Here is a 20,971-nt window from a genome sequence, read left to right on the forward strand (position 1 = left end):
CCAGCATTCCTGTGGTTCTGGGTGATGTCTGTTCCGTCTTTTAGTGTATTTTTGAAGTGGTTGTTTGCGGCAGCAGTCTCCGGTGTTTACCTATGCCGCCATCTTGGTTCTCCTCTATATATATGATTTTTATATATGATTTCATATATGTATATTCAGTACGATATATAATCCTATTGAGTCATTGTCTCAGCCCTATGTGATTAAGAGTTATTACCCTTTCTCCTTTATAGGCAGGACACATGAGGCACAGAAAGGTTGAGAGATTGCCCCCAAGGCCACACATCTGGCACCTGGTAGAGTCATACATATAACTTCTGCAGTCTGGCTCCAAAGACTGCACCATAAGAAACCCATAGCCATTGCTTCATTTTGTATGGACCACCTTGGTCATTAGTGGGGAAAATTCTAATTTCTCACTGCCTCTAGAGTAGGGGTGGGGAACATCTGGCCGTGGGCCGTATAAGGCCCTCAAAATAATTTGATCTGGCCCTGCCAAGGCATTAGGGGTGAGTTAATTAAATATTTGACCAAATATAGTGGGCTAATTTTTAAGTTGATAATTTTTTCTTTTTCTTTCTTTATTGATTAAGGTATTACATATGTGTCCTTATCCCCCCATTGCCCGCCCCACCCCTGTTCATGCCCTCATCCCCCTGGTGTCTGTGCCCATCATTTATGCTTATATGCATGCATACAAGTCCTTTGGTTGATTTCTCCCCCTTACCCCCACCCTCCCCTACCTTCCCTCTGAGGTTTGAGCATCTGATCGATGCTTCTCTGTCTCTGGATCTGTTTTTGTTCATTAGTTTATGTTGTTCATTATATTCCACAAATGAGTGAGATCATGTGATATTTATCTTTCTTTTACTGACTTATTTTGCTTAGCATAATGCTCTCCAGTTCCATCCATGCTGTTGCAAGTGGTAGGAAGTCGTCCTTTTTTACCGCAGCATAGTATTCCATTGTATAGATGTACCACCGTTTTTAATCCACTCATCTGCTGATGGGCACTTAGGCTGTTTCCAGATCTTAGTTATGGTAAAATTGTGCTGCTCTGAACATAGGGGTGCATATATCCTTTCTGATTAGTGTTTCTAGTTTCTTGGAATATATTCCTAGGAGTGGGATTACTGGGTCAAATGGGAGTTCCATTTTTAGTTTTTTGAGGAAACTCTATATTCTTCTCCACAGTGGCTGCACAAGTCTCTGCATTCCCACCAGCAGTGCACGAGGGTTCCTTTTTCTCTGCATCCTCTCCAGCACTTGTCATTTGTTGATTTGTTAATGATAGCCATTCTGACAGGTGTGAGATGATACCTCATTGTCATTTTGATTTGCATCTCTTGGGTGATTAGTGACTTGGAGCATGTTTTCATATGTTTCTTGGCCTTCCTTATGTCCTCTTTTGAAAAGTATCTATTTAGGTCCGTTGCCCATTTTTTTGATTTGGATTGTTTATCTTCCTTTTGTTAAGTTGTATGAGTTCCCTGTAAATGTTGGAGATCAAACCCTTATCGGAGATTACTTTGGCAAATATGTTCTCCCATGCAGTGGGCTTTCTTGTTGTTTTGTTGATGGTTTCTTTTGCTGTGCAGAAGCTTTTTATTTTGATGTAGTCCCATTTGTTTATTTTCTCTTTAGTTTCCATTGCCCTAGGAGCTGTAACAGTGAAGATATTGCTTTGGCATATTAAGTTGATAATTTTATTTGGCCCATGGATGATGTTAAAAATTTCCAAATGGCCCTTGGCAGAAAAAAGGTTCCCCACCCCCGATCTAGAGCTTTGCTACTCAAAGCGTGGTCCTAGGACCAGTGGCGTTGGCATCACCTGAGAGCTTTGTAGAAATGCAGAACCTCAGGACCCTCCCAGGCCTAATAACTCAGAACCTGCATTTTAACAAGATCCTCAGGGGTTCAGATACGGATTCAGTCAGAGAAGCATGGGGACCCTAAAAGATGGTCATCCCTTTCTTTGCTGCAAAGCAAGAGCTGTGGTTCAGGAAGGAACCCCATGATTTCTGGTTACCTGGCATGTGGGCTTGCCTCCTTACCCAACCCTCCTACAGTTTAGTTTCCTTTTCTGAAACCTGGAGCTCATCATCTCATCAGCACCTTCAGTTGTTGTGAAGATGAAGAGAAAGAACTGCAGAGTATACTTAGCAGGATGCCAGTGGTCATGAGAATTGGCCGGGGCTCAAAAATATAATTATTTCTGAAAAAAAATCATTATTTCTGGTTTGGAGCACGATAACCTCACATTCTGGTCCTCAGTTCTTGAACTGCAGTGACTGAGATCCAGGAGGAAACTGACAAATGAGAGCATCCAGGGTTGAGGTGTGTTTTAGGGCCCCATAAACTCTCTGAGGGTTTTGATGTTAGTATGAAATGTCTAGAATGGCTCTTTGTTAATAGAGACATGAAAATCCTTGATCCTGTTTGACAATAGCCTGGACGGGTTTGGCAGAAGCTGCTGAGTGTTTTGATGAGAGACGTTTAATGCAGTTCACATTTATTTATGCTGAGTATATGCAGCCGTCCTGTGCTAAAATATTTTGCTTTTACTGTCTCCCCCAGGAAACCCAGATGAGGTTGATGCTATCATTGTGTCCATTTTACAGACAAGGGAACGGAGGCTTCAAAACAAGGCTTGCCCCAGAGTTTACAGCTAAGAAATGCCAGAGCTCTAGATATAAACCAGGGTTTGGCCCACGCTGGCCCACTGTTTGTATTTGGCCCACACCAAGGATGGTATTGATACATGTAAATGGTTAGAAAAAAGTCAAAAGAGGAACACTATCTCGTGACATGTAAAAATGACATGAAATTCAAATGTCAGTGTCCACAAATCAAGATTTATTGGCACACAGCCACACTCATTCATTCATGTAGTGCCTATGGCTCCTTTCATGCTATAACAGCAGAGTTGAGTAGTTGTGACAGCAACTATATGGCCCCAAAAATCCATAGTAGTTACTCTCTGGTCCATTACAGAACAGATTTACTGGGCTGTCTTATAAACCTTAGTCATTGAATCTGGCACGGAGCCACTCACCCCTATTCTATGGCGCCTCCCAATAAAGCCACTAAATATTCCACTTCCTCGACTACCCCTCTCCCCAAATTCCAAAGGAATTGTTCAGTTACTAAAAAGCTGCTTTAAGATATGGAAGGCAGAATTCTAATATCATGTCCGAGCTGCTGGTGGGGTAGCCTACACTGAACGTAATTCTTGCCCACTCTATTAGCGGGTAACTAAGTATCATCCTCCTCATAGCTGAGCTGAAATTGTTGAAGATGCTCCATCAATAGGGAGCCCGATGGACCGAAAGGCACAGCGTATCCTGAAGCTGTTGACTAGAAGCCCATCCACAGGTTTATGTTCTGTTCTAAAATCAAGGGGAAGAAGAATGAGAGGAGGAAATACTTTCTGCAGAGTCTTGCTGTTGTCACCAAAGAATATCGAAAGTGTGGGGAATGGGGGAGGAGGCTCCTTCCCCAGCATGCTGCTCCTTGCAGGCTGCTCCTCTGTTCTTCACATGTCAGGGAGGATGGAAGGAGCAATTGGAGATGGGTTGTTCAGAAAACAGAAAGCGGATGCTGACTATCAGCCAAGATGTGCAGACGTCCATGTGGCTGGCCCATGGGGGACAATATCCCTCTATCCACTTGGTCTGGCTAACACAGCCTTAGTGAGCCCTCCAAGAGGGTGGGCTGTGGGGCACCTTGCTCGTCATCTTTTAGCTCCATACCAACCATTAATGTCTGATGGGCTTTCCATACATTGTATCTCAGTGGTTCCCAAAGGCTGATCCGGGGACTGGGAGAATCTATATGTTCCCAGACATAAATATTCATTGGTCTGTAGTAAAATGAACACAGTGACTGAGTAGCATAAAACCAATCTTTACTTTTCAGTTTTGGGGACTACTATTTTTTCTGTCCCTTCTTTCTTTTGGAGATGTAAAATATTTTTGGAAATGGCATTCTTATTTTAGTGTGTGCATTCCTTTTCTTTATGAAACAATTGGGAAGAGCTCCAGACAATCTCCTATTTGTTGAGAGCATGGATCCTGGAGCTAGATTACTGGAGCTTAAATCTTGGCTCTGCCATGCTGAGCAGGTTTCTTAACCAGTTAATGGTAAGTCAGTTTCCTCATTTGTTAAATGGGAGTAACCATCCTATCTCAAAAATTGTTGGGGAGATTCTGTTAATATTTGGAAAACATGTAGAATAGTCCCTGTCACAGAACACTACATTACATACATTAATATCTACTAGAGGCCTGGTGCATGAAATCCATGCATGGGTAGGGTCCCTGGGCCTGGCCAATGATCAGGGCTGATCGGGGCCTCTCTTCCCTGGCTGCCGTTTGCTGGCTGGGGCCTTCCTTTGTTCCACGCCATCCCCTTGTAGTCAGCACACGTCATAGCGAGCAATCGAACTCTCAGTCTCCCGGTCGAACTCTCGAGGGGACAATTTGCATATTAGGCTTTTATCCTATATAATAAAAGGGTAATATGCAAATCGACCAATGGCGGAACAACCGGTTGCTATGATACGCACTGACCACTGGGGGCAGATGCTCAACACAGGAGCTTCCCCATGGTGGTCAGTGCGCTCCCACAGGGGAAGCACCACTCAGCCAGAAGCCGGGCTCATGGCTGGTGAACGCAGTGGGGAATGGGCCTAAGCCGTCAGTTGGACATCCCCCTAGGGCTCCCAGACTGTGAGAGGGTGCATGCTGGGCTGAGGAACCCCTCCTCCCCGAGTGCATGAATTTCGTGCACCAGGCTTCTAGTATATATAGAAGATTGGTCTTTTTCTTTTTCATGTTAAAAACTTAGCAAAAGAAGAAATTAGCAAGACTATGCTGGTGCCTCCAAGATTTTGGGGGAGAATTATTCAGGTCCAAGAAATATAAAATCCAGGAACTATTACTCTATCTCTTAATCTTTGCAACACTCCCAATTAACAGATCAGGAAAGGAAAGGTTGGAGAGATTTATGGGCCCCCAGGAACTGCCTCTGTCATTGCTGGCAGCCCTAAGAAAAAGGGCGATTGTGCAGGGCTGTCTAGGACCTGCTAGTCTCTTTTACGGGAGCAGGCTTTTAATATGCAGATGTTTGGGGCTTAAAATCATGTTCAGCTTCATTTAAGGCAAATAAGTTTCCCAACCCGTGTCTCTTCACACTTGCTTAGGTATACTTAATGTGTTCAATTATCTCATGCCTTCTCATATTCCCTCTCACCAGTTCTCTATAAATGTGCCAGGAATAACTTCCCATAGTGTTAGAGTCCTACAAGCATTAAGAATTTGTTAAAAACAGATTGGCTTTGGTAGGCTCGATTAGGCAGATAGAGGTTAAAAACCAGTTTATACCTTCAACCATACCCTAAACACTTGAATTTCAGCCAACACAAGGAGCTACACAGCTAACTGGTGGGTTCGATTTTGGGTTTGATTAGGAAGGGTTTTGTTCCTGTTATGTATCTTGAATCAAGTAGTTTTTAAAAGGGGCTGTCTTGACTGACTTCCTTCTCCTCACCCTTGTTTTCATCTCAATATTAAGAGTTAGGGTTGAGGCATTTTAAACTGTCAGAAATCCAGGAAATAACAGGTCCAATTCCAATGGGTTCATTAACAAGGAACGAGAGATAATAAGTATGTAGTAGATATGGAACCTCTTCCCTTTCCTCATGGAAACACCTTCCACACCTAGAAGAAGTAAGGAACCTCTGCCCAACTTTCCACCTATTTTTTCAGCCCCCTCCAAGACTCCTTTTTCCTTTCCACCCCCTTCCCCCAAGACTGAAAGGAAGGCATTGCTAATCTGATTAGCACACAATCACAAGAGACTTCAAATGCACCTTGCTGGTAGCACAGGCCATTATGTATTAAATAGCTCCTGCCTATGCACTGACGCTCACTTGCTCTGGATCAGGTCAGCAGGCCAGAGCAAGACCCACTAAGTCCACTGTTGCCTCTGTACTTTAACTAGGTGGGTAAGCACCGTTGGGTCTGCTCTGCCTGGCCTTCTGAGATTCAAGAAGAGAGAGTAGATCTCTTGGTCCAGACTTCCCCAACCCAACGGACCAGAGAAGCCTTTCATGGGGTGAGGTAGGTATCAGGTAGAAAAAAAAACATAGTGATTAAGAACGCTGACTCTTGAGCCAATCAGCTTTGAGTTCAAGCTCACTCATAGTACCGCGTGACCCTGAACAAGTTACTTAGCTTTCTGAAGCCTCAGTTCTTAAGTTGTAAAATACAGTTGAGGTTATTGTATAGATTAAATGAGATCGTCTTTATCAAGCACAGAGCCCAATGCTTGCACTTAATAAGTGTTAGTTGCTACTATCATGGTATTGCATTTTGGGTATAGATTTTAGAAGGATCTCCAAAATAGTAGCTTATGAATGGCTTAGTATAACAACTCAGTATTTCATTGCAAACTCACTCTCAGGATTAATTGCTAGACCCATCCATCATTAGACAGCTCTCTCTTTCCCCCGATGGCAGTGGTTCTCAACCTTCTGGCCCTTTAAATACAGTTCCTCATGTTGTGACCCAACCATAAAATTATTTTCGTTACTACTTCATAACTGCAATGTTGCTACTATTATGAATCGTAATGAAAATATCTGATATGCAGGATGGTCTTAGGCGACCCCTGTGAAAGGGTCGTTCAACCGCCAAAGGGGTCTCGACCCACAGGTTGAGAACCGCTGCTCTATGGTGACTGGTCCATTAATTGGTGTTCTCATGAAATAGGTTCTGTGATGACCTCAGTACGTTAGCTTTTGCTGTATAACAAACCAGTCCAAAACTTGGTGTCTTAAATCTATAATCATTTATTAGATCATGGTTCTATTAGTTGGCAATTTAGGCATGTTTCAGCCATCCAGTTCTTCTCTTGCGCTTGCCTGGACTCATGTTTCTGCAGGCAGCTGGCAGGTTGCTAGGAGCTGGTTTTTCTAGGGGGCGTCTTTCACATGTTCAGTGGCTGGTGCTGGCAGTTGGCTGGGGCGAGGGGAGTGACTGAACTACATGTCTCCACTAAGCTAGCCCAGGTTTATTCTTACGACAGTCTTAGGATTTCCCAGGAAGAAAGGATAAGCCCCAATGTGCAAACAGTTTTTGAGCCTCCGTTTGTGTCATGCTTGCTAACATCCATTGGCCAAAACAGGTCATGTAGCCAAGCCTGGAGTAAATGTGGAAGAGGATTGTCCAAGATCATGGATACATGTGGCATTATTGCAACAATCTCCTTTCTTTGTGAGTTTGGGTAGAAATACTTTTGCTTTTAAGGATTCAAGTGGTATAAGATTTCCTTTTTTAATCCTTTGTCGGATATGGTATTTTAATATGCCTGGCATCTGGTCCCTATCCTTGGATTTTATTGCTGACATGTTTTTCTTTCCTTTAATCTTTTATTCCCTTTATTTGGGAAATTATAGTTTGCTGCAGGACATAGTTCTTTTTATAAGAGAAACAGCTGTGATGTCATAATTGAGCACATTTCCTTAGGGATATGCATTTATCCCCATGCATTTGGAGACATGATCCACAATCCTTTTGTTCATTTCTATTTTGGTCTCTGACTTCATATTGAATCAGAGCAAATAAGTGAACCAAAAATGTATTAGTTGATAACTTAATCTTTAAAAATGTTATTTACTATTTTCTTTTGATTTCTATTGAGCTCTAATAGGTGAGGGAATGTTAAAAAAGAATTAATTTTGTTTCTTTTATAAGGGTGAGTTTGAATTGCTTCACAAAACCAAGTGAGAAAAATACTATGAATTTCCAATATCACAAACTATTCCATTTTTTAAAAAATAAAAGCAGTGTTTAAGCACATTTTTTAAAGTAAAAACAAATTGAATTATATGACTAGTAACTGAGGATGGAAATAAATAGATTACTTAGAGTCCGAACAAAACATTTTCAATAAAGAATTTCTCAGTGGAACATTTAGGTTCTTATTGAATCTGTACACAATTACATGTTACTCCCCAAACAAAACAGATTTTCAGTGATAAATGTTTTTGGACAGCAGCAGGATTCAATTCAGTTCATTTCAAGATGCAGATTTATTTGTGAAATTAGAAGAAAATAGTTGCCAACAAGAACCTGAGGGAGTCCTATCTATCTTTAGCTGCTCTGTTGGTGTTGCACCCAGAAATATCTCAGAGATGGAGGTGTTTCTTACAAGGATGAGAAAAATTGCAGCTGGAACAGAAATTAATTTGTATTTATAGCCCAAACACCTACATGAATCCTTAATCTGCTTTTTTATGATTTTAGGGGAATTTATAGAATCGTTTAGATTGGAAGAAATCTCCAGTGGGTCATCAAGTTCCCTCTCCTTATAATGGCAGAGCTGATTTTATTACCCTTAAAGCAGTGCTGATAGATGGGTGTCAAGTCTGGCTCATGTTCCATGCATTTAAAAATGTATATTCCCTACTCCGAGTGTATTTAATGTGTGGAGACAGACTGAAAGCTGCCTATATGCCCGGGAGACCTTTTCTGAGTTTCTGACATGCAGTCTCCTCTGGAACAGATGCCAAATATGCAGCATATTAAGCATTATATTGATGCCATCAAATCCAGTTTGCTTTTGGCCTTTGACAATTGGAAACATTCTTCCCAATGTGTATAAGGGACCTAGTGTGCTCTCTGTTCTGAAAGAATAGACGATCATTCCCATTTATATCCTTTTGTCCTGCATATCTCTGGGGATGCACTATCCCCCCAGTTAAGAAAGCCTGCTTGGAAGGCCAATTATGAACCAAAAGGTATTTGGGGGTATCTCTCATGTCTGCAGAAGTTTGTGAGACACAATTGAATCAGCGATGTGGTCCTTACCAGCAAGAGATTTATATTCTATTTGAGAAGATTCCTGCTGTGTATCTGGGAAGAAATGAGACTGGTCTCTATGAGCAGTGTATGAAAATCCAGATCATTACTTTATGGTTCCACTTACTGAACAATACCCAATTATGCATAATCACATTATATTGCATGCAGACAATAGTGAGTGCCCAATTATGCAGCAGAGATACTGTCTAGGACATATATAATATGCTATTTGTTTAAAACAGCTGGAAGAGCCAAAGGGGTAAGAGCAGGGGAGATGAATGAGAACTGGCTTCTCGAGGACAAAGAAGACGTGATTGGGCTGGACTTAGACGTGTTAAAATGACTCATCCAGCCATCGCCTAAAAATATGTGTTGAAGGATGGAATAGCAGTAGAGAGTTCAGACCTAGTTTTGAGTCCTTGGGCAACTTTGTGACCTTTGGCAAGTAACTCACCCTCTCAGAGCCCCAGTGACTTCAGTTGAAAGTGGCAGCAAGAGTAGAAGTACCTGGTTCATAGAGTTCTTGTGGATCAAGTGAGATAACTCATGTAAACTGTCCAGGACAGACAGAGCTAGGGAGGCAGGGTTGTCAGAGCTAACTGCATATGAAGGTGGTGGTATTGGTATAGGAAAGGCACTGTGGAGGCACATGGGTGAAGTAATGGAAAGTTTTCTTGAAGGAGGTACATTTGGAAACAAGTGAAAAGGGTATTTGAAGCTGAGGGAAGATGAGTCAAAGTTCTGAGATGGGGTGCGTGCATTCGGGCTGTGGAGATGAGGTTGAGTGGCTATTTTATATTGAGGAGTACTTTTGGATATGTCAGGTGGGGACCAATTATATAGTCTTAGAGACCAAGCATAGGCATCAAACTTGCTCCATTAGACAACTATCTCTAATTTTGATAAAGACCACACTCCCAAGGCAGCAGTCAGGGTCTTTGAATACCTATTGTATTATTATGTGTCTAATCCTGTGTTGGGTCCTTTATTTTATGTATTATTTTTAGTCCTCACAATAATTTTAATTATTTATGTAGTAAGCCAATTTTACAAATGAAGAAACTGAGGCTCAGAGTAGTTAAGTAATATGGTCAAGTTCACAGAGCTAACTAGTGGCAGATTTGGGGCTCAAACCCATGCATTCTGTGGTAAGAGGTGACTCCCATATTCTAGCCCAGGTTGGTTGACCTTTCAGGCCTACATTCTGCAAAATATTAACTAGTCAGGAATGTGACACAGTAAAATTGCTGAGGAGGGAAGACTGAAAGGGATACAGGGGTGGGGTCACAGTCTTGGGATGAAGAAACAGCTAAGAGACAGCTATAATTTGGGCCCAAGTTACTGAGGATATTGGTAAGGGACAGGTACTGGGGATGAGGAGAAAGGAGTAAATATATGAGAGCTTTAAAAAAACCAACTTGTAGGACTTGGCAATTGAATATATGAAGGTCAAGGGAGAAAAGTCAAAGGTGGCTTTTAGTTTTTCATCAAGGTCAGTGATAACTCCTAGGTTGATGCAGCTGATCCATTGCCTCCAGGCCCACTGACCACATCACAGCCCTCCTCCCGTTCCTCCTCACCCGATATCTCCACACCTGCTCCCTCTTCCCCACAACTGTCCAGGCTGAGATTTGGACCATGAGACCCTTTAAATCTTGAACAGAAGGCAGAAAGAAAACAAAACAGGAAAGAAAACCTATGGCACGTAAAGGCTGTTACCATCACAGAGAAGTGAGAGATTCTAGTAATCTTTCTGTTACACGCTCTCTCTTGTGCCTCTGCTGGGGATGGGCAGTTAGGGTCAAAGACAATTTCCCCCCATTATGTGTTCCAGTTGGTTACTGCTGGCATATTGGAAAGCTGTTCATTCTTACATGCTTATTTGTGCCCAGCCCATCATGACTTCTCAGTTGATTTTCTGGGGTTTCTAAGTATACAATCACATCTTCTCAAAGAAGTGGTTTCCTTCTTCCTTTCCAATAATTATTCCATTTATTTTTATTTCCTGACTCATCACTTTTTTTATAAAATCAGTTATTTTAAAAAATTAGTTGGAATAATGAAAGTGATGTTGGGTTTCTTTTTTCAGCACCTGGAGGAAGGATGGATGGGAATTCAGAGAGGCTAAAGATAGAGTGAATGTCCAGGGAGCTGCTGCAGTAGAAGCATGATGTTATGACGCTGAGGGAAATTGAAATAGTCACAAAAGAAAATGGACTGGCCTAGTTATTGTGGGACTGGCACACAAGATGACTTTCAGGCCTTAAATCCAAAGTCCAATAGTCTAGTTGATAGTTACCAGGAGCTTGACTCTATTGTTAATAGATTTTGAAGTTTATTGCAATCAGTTCACCTGAAAAGAGGTCAGAAAAAAGATTAATTAGAATTCTCTGTCTATAAACAGTCCCAGGAATGTGGATTTAAAAGAATTTAGCAGGTATCTTAATTTTCTTCATTATTGCCATGGTCTGACTCTTAATCTAGATAGAAGCAAAATATCACATAATAATTACAATTTATAAATACTCTATCCGGTTGACAAAGCAATTTTACATATATTATCTGATTTCATCTTCAACAACTCTGTGAGATAGATGATGATGGAAGTATCTAACATTTGTCTAGCAAGTTACATTTTGTAAAACATTCCCACCTACACTACCTCATTTAATGCTCTCACTCATTGATTTTAACATACACTCAAAAGGTTTATCTAAATGTGGTTCTCTAAACAGATTTTCTTTTCTAGTTTTTAAAATGAAATTCTCCACATATAATGTTCATCCTTTCCTTGTCCAGAAACTGAATCTCTCTTCATTTTTCAAAATCCTGTATCTTTAGGACATTATTGTTGCCCCTTCCTCACAAGAGAGAGGTAATGACAGAGGTAGAGTGGCAAGAAGCTGAGCAAGCTAGCTGAAGAAGGGAGGACCAGTTTTATGGCCCCTGGGGACATGCATGTGGAGGATGGTTGACCAGAAGTCCCCTCAGCAACACTGAGGGTTACGGAAATTTTAGTGTGGTTTTATCATCTTTGTTTTTTTTTTTTCCCAAAGAGGAGACAGGAGAGAAGGTGGTTGTGCAAGGATATGTGGAAGATGACATTTTGTGTGCAAGCACATGCTCTGCATTCTGCAACTCCTCTCACTTCCTTTGATTTTGGGAGAAGAAAAAGGAAAGCTCATTTGGCTGTTTTCAGGGTACTTCAGTGAAAGGTGTTCAGTTTTACAGTGGAACTCAGAGGGAAGTCTCACAGGGACCAAGGGAGGGGAGACTTTCAGGAGGGAAGTAGGTCATCACTGTTGGCATCTACCAACAGAAGTAGAACTGAGGGAAGGATGTGGCCACTGTTGCATAAAAAAAGCTTAATAACCCAATATATAAAGAGATTTTTCAAATCAGTTGAAAAAGATGATTACCTCAGTGATTAAATTGGTAGAGATATAAGCAAACAATTCACAAAGGAATAAATATGTATGGCTAATACACATAAAATATGATTGACATTATTGGGAATCAAAGGAATGAAAATTAAAAGAATATTCTTTTCTGCCTATCAGATTGTCAAAGATGAAAAAGAGAATGATACCTAGTGCTAGTGGGGGTAATAGGCACTTTTATATATAGTGGTAAACTTTCTAAAAGAGAGTTTGGTAGAGGTCAAACTCAATCAAGTATATATTCCTTGGTCCTAAAAGGGACCCTTTCCTCAGGGTCTGTCTAATTTGTGTAATTTAGACCTCAAGGCCTTTTATACTTGTCTCTTTAAAGTTTAGGAGTGGGGAACCTTTTTTCTGCCAATGGCCATTTAGATATTTATAACATTATTCAGGGCCATTACAAAATTACCAGCTTAAAAATTAGCCTGCTATACTTGGTCAAACATTTAATTAACTGACCCCTAATGCCTTGGCAGGGCCAGACCAAATGATTTTGTGGGCCTTATATGGCCTGAGGGCTGGATGTTCCCCACCCCTGCCTTAAACCCTGGGGTCAAGAGTTGTGCCGAACAGTGAACTCCCAGCTTCTTCTCATCCAGGGGCCACTGAGGCAGGAAACATAAGGGAAATTCTAGAGCCATAAAGAATTAATTGGGCCCATAATGTGAATGATCCCTGGGGGACTAATAAGAAAAGACAAAAAAATTATTCCAATTATTTATAAAATAATAATTATAATAATAGCTAACATTTATTGAGCACATACCATAAGCCTTATAATGAACAAACTCTGACTCAGAAATTCCACATTAGGAATTAATCCAGAGAAAATAAATCACTTGTGTAAAATATGTCATACTGAAGATGCCTATTGTAGTGTTATTTATGCTTTATATAAAATTAAAGATGGATCAATGATGCTTATGTATTGTGAACTAAAGAATATGACTAAACCAACCCAAGGTTAAAATACCCAACAATACTCTGATAACACTAAGGATGTAGTTAAATTAAAATTGGAAAGATCTCCCAATGGAAGTGACTTTGAGTAAGGTCTTGATGGATGAAAAGGTTTGACAAGGGATGGGTGTGGTAGTGGGAGAAGGGCATTCTGGAGAAATAAGTGGCCGGGGAGTGACAGTGACTTATTGTGATGGGCAAATAGGGAATGTGACAGGGAGCAGAGAGAGGACGGAGCTCTGCTCTGAGCCCATCCTGTGATGTCATGGTCCTGTTATTGCTTGGAAGCTTCTTAGGATTTAATCACAATTTCTGCATCACTTGGAGTTATTTCAACTTGACTATGTAATTCCATCAGAGTATTACTTGTTTTAAAATTTAATTTGGCTTACTCAGAACTATGCTCTATTCCAAAAAATTTTCCAAGTTAGCGAGATTTCCCTTGGGCTGCCTTTCATTGGCCCCATTGCATGTTTTCATAACTTGGTTGTGTAAGGTCCTTTCTTTATGCAGCTATCATTGTCAATATATAGTTACAGAGCTGCTCTGTCCTCTCCTTACCCCTCACTCCCTCTGGTTTGGCTGGTGGAGTGGTAGAGGGAAGTTGTTGGGCAATGGACTGAAAGGAGCCAAGGGTGTGCTGGTCCTGGCTTGGAGTTACACTGACCTGGGTTAGAATTCTGAGTGTAATTTATAGGTGTATGATCTTGGGCAAATTACTTAGCCTTGCTGAGCCTCAGTTTCCTCATCTGTGAAATGGAGCTGATATATGAGGGTTACATGGATAATGTCTAAAAGTGGTGTTCAGAGCTTGTGGTATGTGCTCAATAAATGTTAGCTATTATTATTATTTTATGAATAATTGGAATCATTATGCCTTTTCCTCTTAGCCCCCAAGAGATCATTCATATTATAGGCCCAATTAATTATTTATGGTTCTAGAATTTCCCTTATGTTTTCTGCCTGAGTGGCCCTTTGGTGAGAGGAAGCTGGGAGTTCACTGTCTGGCTTGACCCCAGACTTTAAGGAGAAAAGTACAGGAGACCTAAGTTCGATAAATTAGACAGGGCCTGAGGAAGGGGCCCCCTTTAGGACCAAAGAATATGTAATGTACTTGATTGAAGCATGTCCTTAGGCTATCTCTCTCTCGAATTCCAACATTCATGCAGTCTAGTTCACCCACACCTGAAAAAAAACACCAAAAAAAGCAAGTGTGTGTGTGTGTGTGTGTGTGTGTGTGTGTGAGAGAGAGAGAGAGAGAGAGGGAGAGAGAGAAACAATTCAAAGAAAACTAGGTACATTTGGATACATTTTGTAAAGCTCAAAGTAAAGCAAAGTTAAATAATAGATATATGCTAAAACTATACGAAAAAATCTGGGCAATGATAATGGGATTCAGAATGGCGCTTACCTTGGCTGATGTGAATGTACAGGGATGGGATGGAGAAGGAAGTACAAAGATTCCAGGTATCTGATATGTCCTATTTCATTTTATTATTATGCTTTATTGTTATATAAGCTATATATTCTTTTGTGTGGTTTTTGCATAATAAAAAAAGTTGTATTGTAGAAGTCAGATATGTGAAAGAAGTCAAATTGTACTATATAATGTTGTTATGTCAAAAACCCCAATCATTTTACTAATTAGTTTTTTCCACTAAGTAGTACATTATTAAAGTTAAAATGTAAAATTTTAAATTACAAGATAAATAAACTTCTTTTTATAAGTATTAGATCAGTTTTCCAAGGGAAAAAAATCTTACTCAAACTTTTTCTTTATCACGTCTTATGGAAATTGGTCACATGTTAAGTGTATTGACTTTAACTATTAAATTTGCCTTTTGACCGTGAGGTTCTTCTCTAATTTATTAATACAAATGTTATTGTTTCTATTATTCTCACCAAAATCCATCTAAACTATTTCCCTTCCTATGGTCCACCAAATGGATATCATCTCTACCTTTGAATCTACCCATACACCACACGCTATTTCTGGCACCTCTTTGGGGGCCTGCCATTACTCTTGTCTTCTTTATGACTTAGTTACTTATTTTTCCTCAAGTGAATAGTAAGCTCCTTGAACTCTTAGGTCTTACTTATTTTTCTGTGAAATAGCACCGTAATATGCATAGTACTGGTACTAAATAGAAACTTAGTTGACTTGAATTTTCTAGACCTGTTTTATTACAGGCTTTAAAAGAATGTACACTATCACTATTTAATATGTGTAAATTCTTCACATATTAAATTGTCAGGTAAGATGCAAAGATGAAATAAGTCAACTATTTTGGTAATGAAGTTCTGGCTAATCTAGATGATTAGATACTTTCTATAGGACTTTACAAACATACATTTGCATTTTTCAAGAAAATCCCTTGAAAAATGATCTCTCGGGAAAGTTGTGCTGCTTCTATCAGAATGTACCAGAAGCATTTTTCCTATTGTTGCAAAAATGGTGAAGGTTAGTGCATGCAAATTTCTCATATGCCTCATAAAATACTTAATCATCTACATTCGAAGCCAAGAACCGCTGTGTAACCAAGTAGTTCCCTGCTCATAAGGAACTCAGCTGTGTAATTCTGTTTCATCCCCAAATTCAGCATCTCTTCTCCTCTCCAGGGGGCTCTACCACTTCATGACACCATAAACAAAATAGGTCCAGAGTTCAGTTTAGCTGACATTTTTGTTATAAAGCTAATAAACAATAAAGTCCCAAAGTATCAGCCATTATTTTTTCCTTTTCTTAAGTTAGATAGACATGTAATATGTTTACAGAGTTTCTAATTTATTTCCATACTAATGAAAACAGGCATTTCTAGATAAATTAGGCAGTGTCCTGGAGTTGCCTTTATATAGAGAGGAAAGCAATTTTGCTTAAGATTCGAAATCTGGCTTTAGTCTTTTGCAAAGAATTATGGATTGGAATGGGGCAATGAAAAAAGGACTAAAACCAAGCAAAGAAGCAAAAATGTTTTGTATTTTTTAGGTGTGGCAAAGAATTATGTGTGCAGTTATTTTTCAACATAAATATATCTTACCCCTGTTGATGTGTACTACTGAAATACAATGAATAGGCATCGTTTGCTGACAATATAATTGCAAGCAACAGAATAACTGAGCTCCTAGAATGAGCAGAGCATAATAGTAGGTACGAGAGATATATATAGAAAGATCCACTGCGGTTCTGAACTTAAAGGCTCATAATGCAATTGGAGAGAAGGAGTGGATTCATCAAGATCATAAATGGCATCTGTTGACATTCTGGAAAAGAGATTTTTCTGTGCATTCTGTGAAGTAGCCTTTTTTCAGAAGCATCGGTTCTGGGATTTAAAAAAAATAGTAACTTCATCTTGAACCCCTTGGGTGAACTAGAGTGAAGACAAGACAGAGTCCCTTTCCTTGGAGTACATGGTATCCAAGCATCTGAGTGGGTGGCATTCACCCTGGTGGGTGTAGATAAGCTGGTGTCGGACTCCGGAGGAAAGCTGCCTGTTTCACATGGGTTAGCGAGGGCACGGTGATTATTCCCAGAGCTCACCCAAGCAAATTGATGAGTCCAAGGTGAGCAGAACCAATGCACCGGCATTTGCCAAACACAGATTCAGATTAAAGCAGGATTAATTAGTTCCTCTTAGTCAGTTAGTGCCTCGAGTAGGTGAGCTGAGGAAGAAGTGTTAGGTGCACACTGAATGCGAACTACCTTCTGTTTTCAGCTGAAGGTGCAAAGCAAAGAGCAGGGAATAGAAACAGACAGTGAATATAAAATTGTAGTTCGGTGGGGAAAGGAGTTCTGTGAGCAATTCAGCTTCTTCCTCTGAATCGTACCCAGAATAACACTGACTCTTATTTGTGTAGACTGTTCAGAATGTAGACTTTTATTGTCAGATAAAATACACATACCTGCAGTCTGAGGCATTCTGTGAGTTTCAGGATGGGGTTTGAGACTATCACCATAGTTTCGAAGCTGATACTATAATTACTTTCTTACCACTCTACTAGCTAATATTGACAATGAACCATACTGTTATCCAGTATAACTTGGTCGAGACCCTTGTAACAAAAGAATACATAACCATGTGTGGCAGTCTGTCCAAATGGGAGGCTGGGACACCTAGGAAGAGAACATCATTTTAAGGACGGACATGGTACAGTTAATGTGCGCAAGACATACCCAGCCAAAGAGAAAGCCAGTCTCTTGGTGTTAATAGTCTAGCTTTTTTTTCTAGTATAGCTGTTCACAAAGTAATTTAAAGATGAGGCATGCTACAAAATAATATTGATGTGTGTTAGGAATACACTCTGAATAAATAAATGCCGACCTGGAGCTACAATCTTTTGTTGGTGGGGAAATAATAAACTATTTATGATTTTCCTTATGATGCTTCATTGACATATGGTGCTTCTAAACCAGTGACAAATTAATTGACTTGGTTTAAAAAGAAACGGAGGTGGCTTAATGAAGAAGGACAGGGTATGTATTAGGAGGCAGCTGGTTCTGCCACTGCCGGCTTATGGAGACAATATACATCGAACAGCAAATGAGTCTCTGTTGCATAAGATAAATTCTCCTTATAATAGAATTGCATGCTTTGTCTCTAAATGGGGTTATTATACACACCATTGCACAATGTTTGAAGAGCTTCGTTGGCCCTTATAGAGGGTTAGGAGAGAAATAAATTGGAAAACAATCGTACTTAAGACCTTCAATCCATCAAACACTCCGCATTTATCTAAATTACTAGCACATTCTTCCAAAATACAAATCTGGATGATACACACAGCTAGAATGTTAATGCTGACCAGCCTCCACGTCTGTTTTATCAGGTTTTCCATCGTAAGCACAGACTAAAATGATGCACGTTGGAGCCCGGAAGTGTATCTCAACCACTACCCTCCCCTTCCCTTTCCCTCCGCTCTTCATACATCCACTGTCTTAGTCCCTGAAGTTTTACTCGGTATTCTTTCCAGCCACCGTGAACACACAGGCATCGCTTGTCCTGGGTTATTTAACTCTCAGAACTTTTTTGACTTGAACACTCAGGCAGGCTTAATGCTAATTTACTCGGTCTCTTCGCTTTTCTCCACACTTGTGGGTCCTTACTGTTCAGTCTCTTAGTTATCCTTTAGAATAAATCCATTTCAATTCCCTTACAGCCTCTAAAAAAACCCAGGAAGCAATAGAAGACGACAGGATAAGGGGCACCATTGTTCACTCGGTCTATGAAGATTGCACGTCCTAGGAGAGGACACGGGCAAGACTCATTCGGATGGTGTAGGTCAGGGGAGGTGGGAGCTGAGTCATGCTCTTCCTGCTAAAGCCCTCTGACCTGGCTTTGAACCTGGCTCTCTCCTAGGATATTATCATGTAGCCTTTAGGAATTTTGTAGCTCATAATAATGATGTAGATTGATCTAGATTGCTTTAGGATTATAACATGGTTTCAAGCTCCAGAGGTGGTGTTACTTGGGAAAGGGGACCCTCGAGTATCTCATGATGAGGTTTTGACTTGTCAAGGGACTTTGAACACACCATTCATTCCTCTTAAGCTTGGGATTTTTACCTGTGAGGTGAGGTAACAGTATTTGCTTCTTCCAGCTTTTCTTCTGTATTTCTTTCCTCCCTCCCCCCCAGAACAATAGAAAAGAATTACTCTTGTGAAACATTTGAAGGTTCTTGAGTAAGAGGGTCTTTTTACAATATCATTCTATCCCAAACCAGATTGCTTCCTCCTCCTCCTCATTGTGGGGTTCTTTACTTTTCAAATCCACCTGTATTCTGGTCTAGAGAAAGGTGAGCTGAAAGAAATGGACAAAACAGTCTCATGGGCTTCTCCACATATCTATTACCCTTTCGGATGGAATCATGAAGCCGTGGCAAAAGTGTTATCTTCCCGACAGAGCAGGCATGAAGTGGCTAAGATTATATTGAAAGGTGTGACGGGGTGCTGTACAGCAAAGGGAAGTCACCACTTTGTAATTCAATCTGTTGATGTTGTTTTCTTCTGTGTAGGCTTTTGGATTTCCTTGTCATTTCTGGAATTCTTTCCTCCTTTATAAAATCCTCACCCGACGATATGCTTCTCATTGATTTGAGAGAGTGAGGGAGAGGGCGATAGAGAAACATCGATCTGTTGCTTCCCATACACGTCCCTACTAGGATCAAACCCACAACCTGGGTATGTGCCCTGACTGGGAATCAGTGCACAGAATGACGTTCTAACCAACTGAGTCACACTGGCCAGGGCTGGAATTATTTCTTAAATGGTGGGTATTGTGTTGCTAAGTGTGTTTCTCCAGAAGCTTATTCCATCCAGCTAATTTTTAGGTTGCATACATTCTTTTGAAAATAGAGCCACATTATTTATAATAAAGTCTCTATAATTTAGTCAGGGAAAAGAAAAAAATGAAGACAAATGGTTACTGTGACTAGTTAATGAATTTTCTTTTGCCTGTTTTTTAAAAAGACTTTTATGTTCTTCGGCAAAAACAGATTATTTGATGACAATGCTAAGAATACTTAACTCTAGGTAAAAAATCGTTTCCATTTGACTGCATATTTCATTTAATGAGAAGGCTTTTATTTATATTTTGTTCTTTTAACATAATTATCTTAGGAAAATAATATGTACAGAGACAAATGAGTAGAGGTTAGGCACTAGTCTTTATAAATGTTTGTTCAAGTTAGTGCAGTGTAGGGAAAGGAAATCAAGAATCAAAATGCCTTAGAATTAAATCTTTGCTTGTATGTAATATCTTTAGTTCAGGGATCTGAAAACACATTATAAGCAATTAAACTTTAGGATACAAATGGGATTTCTATATTGTTTATTGCTTAAATTAAGATACCAAATTGGGATTTGTGTTGGGTTCCTAGGAAGTCCTTTCTTTTAAGTCTACAAATTTGCATATCCTAGTTTTCCCGGATTTTTTTTTTAATCTTATTTCCTCAAACCATTTCCAGATCTTTTTCTACCCGTGTCATATTTCTTAAAAGACTCATTTTCTTTACTTTCTATTTTTGATTTGTTCTTCAACCTCTGTGACTTTTGCTCCAAAAATGCTGAGTAAAGTCAGTGGTGCTGTCCTAATAGCCCACCCCAAGGCCATTTCAGTCCCTCTCCTGTTTCTTCTCTTTACCCCATTTGATGTCACTGACCACTCATCATGCCTCCCTTTTTAAACATCTGGGGATAGTCAATTACTCTTCTTTATTTTCTTTCTCTGTACCTGTCTTAATTTCCTACTACATATATGCTGGCTCTCCCCCAAATCTGGTCTTCCTGGCTCATCCTGTCCTGGCTGAGGAATCCACTCTCATGGCTCTGGCCTGGACCCACCTCTAGCTCCAGCTTGCTCCTCAGTTCTCAACTCTGGAACCACATTTTCAACTCCTTTTCTAAATATCTTACAGAGCCCCAAGCTCAACATATCCCAAACCCCACTGATTATCAGGAGAGGATAGAGGAACAGTTCCCTTGTCCTTCCCCCAATGCTGTCTCCTCTCTAGCCTCTCTGTCTCCAGTACCATCACCCTCCAGCCCCCACATGTCCCTGTTAGAGACTTTGGTGCCATCTTGGCTCTTTCCTTCCTCACTTGTCTGTAACAAACCCCACTGATTCTACCTCAGAAATGTCGTCACATCTACCTACCTTCCATCCTAACTGGTTGCCTTGGGACCAGCTTTTCTTCATCCAGCTTGTACTG

At 40.3% G+C, this 20,971-nt stretch overlaps 1 protein-coding gene across 1 annotated transcript in view; it reads left to right on the forward strand.

Moving 5' to 3' along the window:
- CFAP58 (cilia and flagella associated protein 58) overlaps nt 1-20,971 on the forward strand; it is an 89,915-nt gene that overhangs the window by 61,532 nt on the left and 7,412 nt on the right. The gene's annotated exons all lie outside the window — the stretch shown is intronic.

This window comes from Myotis lucifugus, unplaced genomic scaffold (genome assembly GCF_000147115.1).
Source record: "Myotis lucifugus unplaced genomic scaffold, Myoluc2.0 scaffold_162, whole genome shotgun sequence".
Taxonomy (NCBI): domain Eukaryota; kingdom Metazoa; phylum Chordata; class Mammalia; order Chiroptera; family Vespertilionidae; genus Myotis; species Myotis lucifugus.